The sequence below is a fragment of the Anastrepha obliqua genome, chromosome 3, assembly GCF_027943255.1.
Source record: "Anastrepha obliqua isolate idAnaObli1 chromosome 3, idAnaObli1_1.0, whole genome shotgun sequence".
NCBI lineage: Eukaryota > Metazoa > Arthropoda > Insecta > Diptera > Tephritidae > Anastrepha > Anastrepha obliqua.
Genome location: NC_072894.1, coordinates 116,757,827 through 116,764,872, shown reverse-complemented (window position 1 = coordinate 116,764,872; position 7,046 = coordinate 116,757,827). Strand labels below are relative to the sequence as shown.

Sequence of the window (7,046 nt, the reverse complement as noted above, 5' to 3'; positions counted from 1 at the left end):
AACCTCTTTATATGCCATACAAGATTTTCTTTGGTTATTTTTTTATTTGATTTGGGGCCCATATTTAATGATCGTAAAAATCACTTGCCATACTGGACTCTCTACTATACTACAACGATATCTGTTTTACTCCAGTTTATTTCAAAATATTTGAAGACAATTTTTCAGCTCAACGTCTGAAAAAATTAAAGGAGGAAATCGCACCCAAGCGCCATGAAACTGAGTTACGCTTAAGACATGAATAAATAATTGGCGCGTACGCTTCTGTTAGATGTTTAGCCGAACTCCTCTTCCTATTTGTGGCGTACGTTTTGATGTTGTTCTACAAATGAAAGGATCTACAGTTTCAGCCGACTCCAAATGGCAAATGGTTTTTATGAGGAACTTTTTCATAGCAGAAATATACTCGGAGGTTTGCTTCGCCTGCCGAGGGGCAACCGCTATTAAAAAAAATACCAGCCTAACGGTTAGACGGGATAGAAGTGAAACCTTCCGTAAAACAAACTGAGAGAGAATGAGACGAAAGCAGCATTAGGGGCGGGATAATTATAGGTTCATTATAATATTGCTATAAAGTTCATATTTTATTTTCTTCATTTTATTATTATTCATCCTCAATGTTTTCAATTTCAACAAATGATACGAGTGGTTTATGATAGATAAAATATGATACAAATGCTTTGGTTTCGATGTTGTCAAAAAAAAATACCCAAACGGACCGAAGAAACAGACTTACAAATTTCTTCCATTTTCGTCTACTTGTATTCATATAAAAATTTATGTCTCTTCCCACCAAAGCTAAATGTATTAGTATATTTCTTCTTGTATTTATTCAATAATTTGGGCCGAAATCCCGGCGGTACTGCAATACCGGGCCAACCCGTGGCAGAGGTGGATCAAGCCCTTAAAACACTCCGCCCATTTCCAAAAATCAGTTTAACATTTGTTGTCCTCCGATGGAGGATCTATCAGATGTTAAGCTGATAGGAACAGATACCACACTACCTAGTCAATAGATTTTCTAATAAACCTTTTGAGAATTACACGCTCACAAAAATTATTTATATCAACATATAATATAACGCTTCGTAACTTAATAACTTTTAGGCCAGCGCCGACAGCATGTCGCGGTAGCCGAGCGACTAGCAATGTGAGCTTCCGATCCAAAATCCTTGGTTCGAATCACAAGGAAAAATAAAAGTTATTTTTATTTAGTTCGTCGCTACGTTTATATCAGCATATAATATAACGCTTCGTAGCCAAGAGGGTCGCTTTTTCGTTTCACTTTTCCTCAAATCACTCCCAACGATTCTAAAGAAGTTTTCACTTCAAAAAACTGTTTCTATCATTTTGTTGTTTTATGCCAAAAAATTCGTACCTAGGCACTTTCAAATGGTAGTCACGCACCAACCCATTCGGATATGGCGGCTGCTTACAAATAATATTTTTGGGGCCCACTTGGGACTGGTTATTAAATTAAAAAATGCGAAAAAATTATAAAATGTTTTTAAAGGCGATCCAATGCCTGCATATAGGGCACTAAGCCATCCTAAACTCTGGGCAACTGATTTCCTACTGGCACCTTCCGATTCTTGTTCTAATATGTTTGATTAAAAATTAAAAAAATAAAAAACAAAGAAATAAAAAAGCAAAATCTGACGCTGTTCAATTTGTTTGCTATCGCCTGTTCGCCATTGGACGTTGTTTCCAGCGAAGCGACAGGTGGACATTGATGTTCAATGGACAGCAACTGGCTTTGAAAAAATTGCAATATGAATCTATCAAAGTGCAGATGTTGAAGGCGAAGGAGAAAACGTAGCATTAGAAATCAGCCAAGCAGATAACTTTTTGCATGCGAGTATAATTTCGTTCTATTCCCTTCTGCTGCTACTACAGCCGGTTCTGACTGCTCTGCATCCACCCACCAACAAACTGTTCTTTCCAGCACATCCGACTACTCATTTATTCCACCCACACTGGTTGGCTGTTTGGCCTTAACCCGCACCACGAACAATATCAACTTTTCCACCAAGTTATCATCTCAATCAGTCGTCTCTAGTGCATCAATGATTGCTCATTGCTCATTGCTCTGTGGGAAGGTGATGCTGCATATCGGCTGATATGAACATCATTCCGGTCGTTCAAACATTCAATCGCTCGGTTCCATAGTTATTGCTCTACTTCATCGTTCCTGCATTTCAGCTAGCAACCATGAAACAGTTTTTTGGAAGCCATTCGCTCTGCTTGGCATTGACTAACAACCAAAGCCGCACGACACACAACACACTAACTGACGGACAAATATTTGTTTGGAAAAAAGCCATGCAGACATAGCAAAAAAACTGCACTAAAAAGTGGTATCGATCAGGCGGTCTCCTTTCTTCGATTATCTTCTTTTACACGTACTCTTCCCTGTCAACGTTCTTATGATCCTGCATTTGGCAACGACAAGAAGCAGTGCATTCATAAGAAAACTATCGATTCAATTGTGCGATAAGCTAGCAAAGAGTTGAATTAGTGGATGCCAAGTAGAAAGAGTGCGTATGTTTGGCTGTCTGTGGGGATGCCAAGCATAAAAAAAACAATAAAAAAGTTTTAAAGATAAGAGTAAAGTGGGCAGCAATTTCATATAAATTCTGCACCTCCAATGTCGTGTCTGCAACCACCGGCCAGCGTTCAATTTCCCAATCAAATATACTTATTTATATACTTACACATACATACATATGTATAAAGTATTCATCGATTTCTTCTTAAGTCTAAAGGATGTTAAGTTAAAATAAAACTTTGAGGTAAATGCTAAACGTCTTCGCAGTTCTAGCAACCTATCCGTAGAGGTCCTGCTGCAACAAAATAATATAGGATGGGAAAATCTAGCAAGCAGAAACTTAGTTCTCAAATTTTACTACTTTCTGAACTTCGTAGTCTCAATATTCTTCGAAGCAAGCACGTCAGATCTTGCTATCAGCCCATTCTTGGTGGAGGCATAACCCTGAATGCAATACAGCTCCTCTAAGTCCCAGAGTAAGCCCAGCTAAAGTGAAGGAGCAACGGCAAGTGTAGTAGGAACAGCTGTAGCAGCAATACCAACAGAGTGCGAACTCTTTTTTGCAGTCGGTGTACCCTAAAAGAAGAACTCAGCAAAAGGCGCCAATCCAAAGTAACAGTAAGGAAACAAAGCAATTGAGCTGCGCTAGGAAAGGCGGTAACTACTTAGAGGTGAGATGTTGAATTGTATATCAAAAATGATATTAAGCGCTCTAAGAATAACTTTAATAAGCCAGCAGCTTTTTTGGTAATTCATTATAGACTAAGAACTCATCTAGACTCAAAATATTCTCCATAAAGATCTATACACTTTTTGAATGAGGTACCTCCAAAACATGCATTCTGAATGCCGCAACCGCTTCTTCAGGTGTCGAAAAACGTTGACCTCTCAGTTTGTCTTTTACGTACGGGAATAAAAAGCAGTCATTCGGTGCCAAGTCAGGACTATACGGCGGATGACCCATTAATTCGATGTTTTGGGTGCTCAAAAATGCAGTTGTTTGAGCCGATGTGAGAGATCTCGCATTGTCCTGGTGAAGAGTGATCCGTCTTTGGCGATTGGTGTTCCTAATTTGTTGGAAGACAACTGGCAAACAAATGGTTGTCTACCATTCAGAATTTACTGTTCTGCGTTGTTCTAGTGGTACGGTTGCGACATGTCCATTTGTTTGGAAGTGCGTCGTGCGCGAACAACTTTTGTTGAATTTGGCTCATCTTGAAACACCCATACAGTCGAATGCTGTTTACTTTCGGGCTCATACGCGTAAATCCATGATTCATCACCGGTCACGATATCATAGACGTGTTTCGAAGCCCCGCGATCGTATTTTTTGAGCATTTCCTTCGACCAATCGACACGAGCCTTTTTTTGAGCGATTGACAAATTGTGTGGGATCCAACGCGAACAAATTTTTTTCACAGTCAAATGTTTATGCAACATTGAATGTATGCTGGTCCCACTAATGCCTATGATTGTCTCAATCGTACGATAGGTCACATGACGATCTTGCAATATCAGTTCGCATCGCACAGCATCAATGGTTTTCGGAACAACAACTGATTTTGGACGACCTTCACGAAATTCGTCTTGGAGTGAACTACGACCACGATTGAATTCACCATACCATCGATAAACCCTGGACCTTGATGGAGCTTCATCGCCAAAAAATGAATTAAGTTCATCCATGCAATGTTGCTGAGTTAATCCACGTCGAAAGTTGTAAAAAATAATCGCACGAAAATGTTCACGATTTAATTCCATTTTTGGACCGAGATGAATCTTTTAAGTTACTGTAAACAACACAAATAGCGCTGGTATTTCAAAACGTTCTGAGTACGTAAAAGTCAAAAAATGTCAAACTTTGCGATACTGCTGTCAGTTGCCAGATTGCAACACCAGGGTTGCCAAATCCCGAAATAAAAGAGCTCGTATTTGACTTTGGAAAAGCGAAAGTGTAAGAGCTGGGAGATTTCACATGGAATTTTTTACTATTCCGTTGAAGAAGAAAGTGTAAAGGTTAGTAGGTGCATCTCCCAGCCAGTATCGCTAACAAAACTCAGCTAAGCAATTTTAACCTAACGAGAACTGTCGTGGCTCGCAGCTAATAACAAAAACAATAATATAACAGCTTCCAAAGAGTGTTTCACTATGTTCGATAGGAATCCACACAAGTTTTTCCGCTACTTCGTAATTGCTAATGAAGCATACGAATTCGTCATAACTCACCTCAACCCACTTTTCGTGCTGAATCGAATGTGCCAAAATAAAGCCACATAAGCCGGTTGTGCGGCCGAATGGTTTGGTGCGTGACTGCGACTACCATTCGGCAGTGTTTTTCCACAAATAGCAGGACCTACCGTTTTATGCCGCCTCCAAGAGACATTAGAGACATTTTTTCATGGCAAAAATGCACTCAGAGGTTTGCCATTGTCTGCCGAGGAAAGGTCGCTATTTGAAACAACTTTTCTTTCATTTGGTATTTCATACCGGAGGTTTTGACCAGGGCGCTACAGAATAATAGTTACGAACCAACCTATTCGGGTATGGGGAAACGACTTTCTGACATTTACTTGACATGTAAAGCCATTAATAAAAACCAAGGCCAATTGAGTACTGAAGGATACGCCATTAAAAAACTGTTACTTTACTCTGACGTCAGTTCCCTTCGCAATACAAAACACACGAAGAAAACAAACAAAAGTAGGAGAAATTACTTGTTTGTGAAAATTCTGTGAATGGCTTGATAATATTGTGATTTGTGAGATTAAAACTAAATAAACTAATGTTAACGAAGAGCCGCGGAAGACGCAAAAGTAGAAAGTGTGTGTGTGCGTATAATTTTTTGTGTCTTGTTTTCGCCTACTCTTCTTCTTCACAAGCAAGTAGTTCCCTTTGCTTTCGTTTATTTATTGCTGGACTCTTACGACACGGCGAATTTGGAAGGCCCAATCTCGTTCTCTATTATTCTTGGATAAAAACAAACGTCAAAAACAAACGAGAAATCATAGAAGGCAAAACAGTTAAAGAAATGTTGTATAAAGTGCATCGAGCTAAAAGGATACAATGTAAAAAAATAAAACGAATAGAGTGCTCTATATTTCAATGTTCAGAGACTTATTGGCCCACGCTCGCTTGCAATTGTAAATGAGAAATGAAGAAAAATTTCCGCTCCCTTTCTAGCTCTGCCCTTTCTGTGCCTGCTTTCACTATGGCACTAAAATCGAGGATGATAGATTTACATGGTTTGGTGAAAGAGAAAATTGTGAGGGGAACTTCGGCTATCACGTCACAAGGGAGATTCGGCACGATTATTTTACAAGTATTCACACACTCGTCCAATCAGTCATTGTTCAGGTGGCAACAAAGAGGCATTGTGCTGAATTTTTTTCGTATATCACCAACACATTCCCTTTTTCTTTTTAAATCTCACATCCCAGGTGCTGTCAACCCATAAGCTGATTCTAAGGAATTCATTCAAAGCCAAATAATAGGCTGTTCAAGAGCACACCTCTAAAAATCTTTTCACCATGACTTAAATGAAAACAATATTTTAATTGTTCGAACCCTCAAGCACCCTGTACGCTAAAAATTTGATGACTCTTTATTGCAATTGAATGTGTCGATTAAAATTATTCATTTTATGCGAAAGGAAATTGAATTTTACCAAAGTAAATATTAGCTTAAAAATTTATACTTATTTGATTTTGCAATAGTGATGTAGTGGCATTCAATAAAAGCATAATAAAATACACTCACACAAATGTACACACACACACATATATCTTACAAGCCTAGTCATATGGATTCATAATCCGGAATGGAAGAGTCAAAGTTAAGGCAAGAATAATAACAGTGATGGTGATGTCTAAGAAAAATATGTTCCACCAACAAGTAAGAACAAAAGCAAACACTCAAACTAGCATATGCTTATGTACCTATGTATGTATGAGTCTGTATAAACACTTTAAACACTTGAAATGTTAGTGGCTGCGTTATGTGTAAATGTATTTGTGCATTGTAGTAAGACGTTGTCTGCCAAGGCAGCTAACAAACGAAAACTACAATCAGGATCAAGTTGATAGATTGCCACCAATCAGAGAAGCTAACACAACAGAACATTTTTGCGTTTGTACATATTTAGTTAAGGCTAACGGAAATCGTATATGAGTGTATGTATGTGTGTGGTTAGTTGAAAGGAGTTAATTTTAAAGGCAAATTAAATGCAAATATTCGTTACATTATGCATGCGTGAATTTATTCACACACACACATACGTACACCACAATGCACAAAACTGTTATATTTACTCGTATGTGCGAATGTGTACGCATGCATCGGCGCATGGCTTATAGTATGTTTTTGTGATATGTTGTTCTATAAGCAGTTTTGAAGTTTTTGAAAATTGAAATAACTGTTTTAATTCAATCCTCAAAAAAAAACACAAACTAAGAAATGCATCAATGCGTAATTCCCCATATACTCGTATGCATTTGTGTAT

At 38.3% G+C, this 7,046-nt stretch overlaps 1 non-coding gene across 1 annotated transcript; it reads right to left on the bottom strand.

Annotated features, from left to right (window-relative positions):
• Positions 1-835: 835 nt before the first annotated feature.
• On the bottom strand, positions 836-1,029 carry LOC129243161 (U2 spliceosomal RNA). The gene has a single exon (XR_008582252.1). It is a non-coding gene; the product is annotated as a U2 spliceosomal RNA (small nuclear RNA).
• Positions 1,030-7,046: the final 6,017 nt, after the last annotated feature.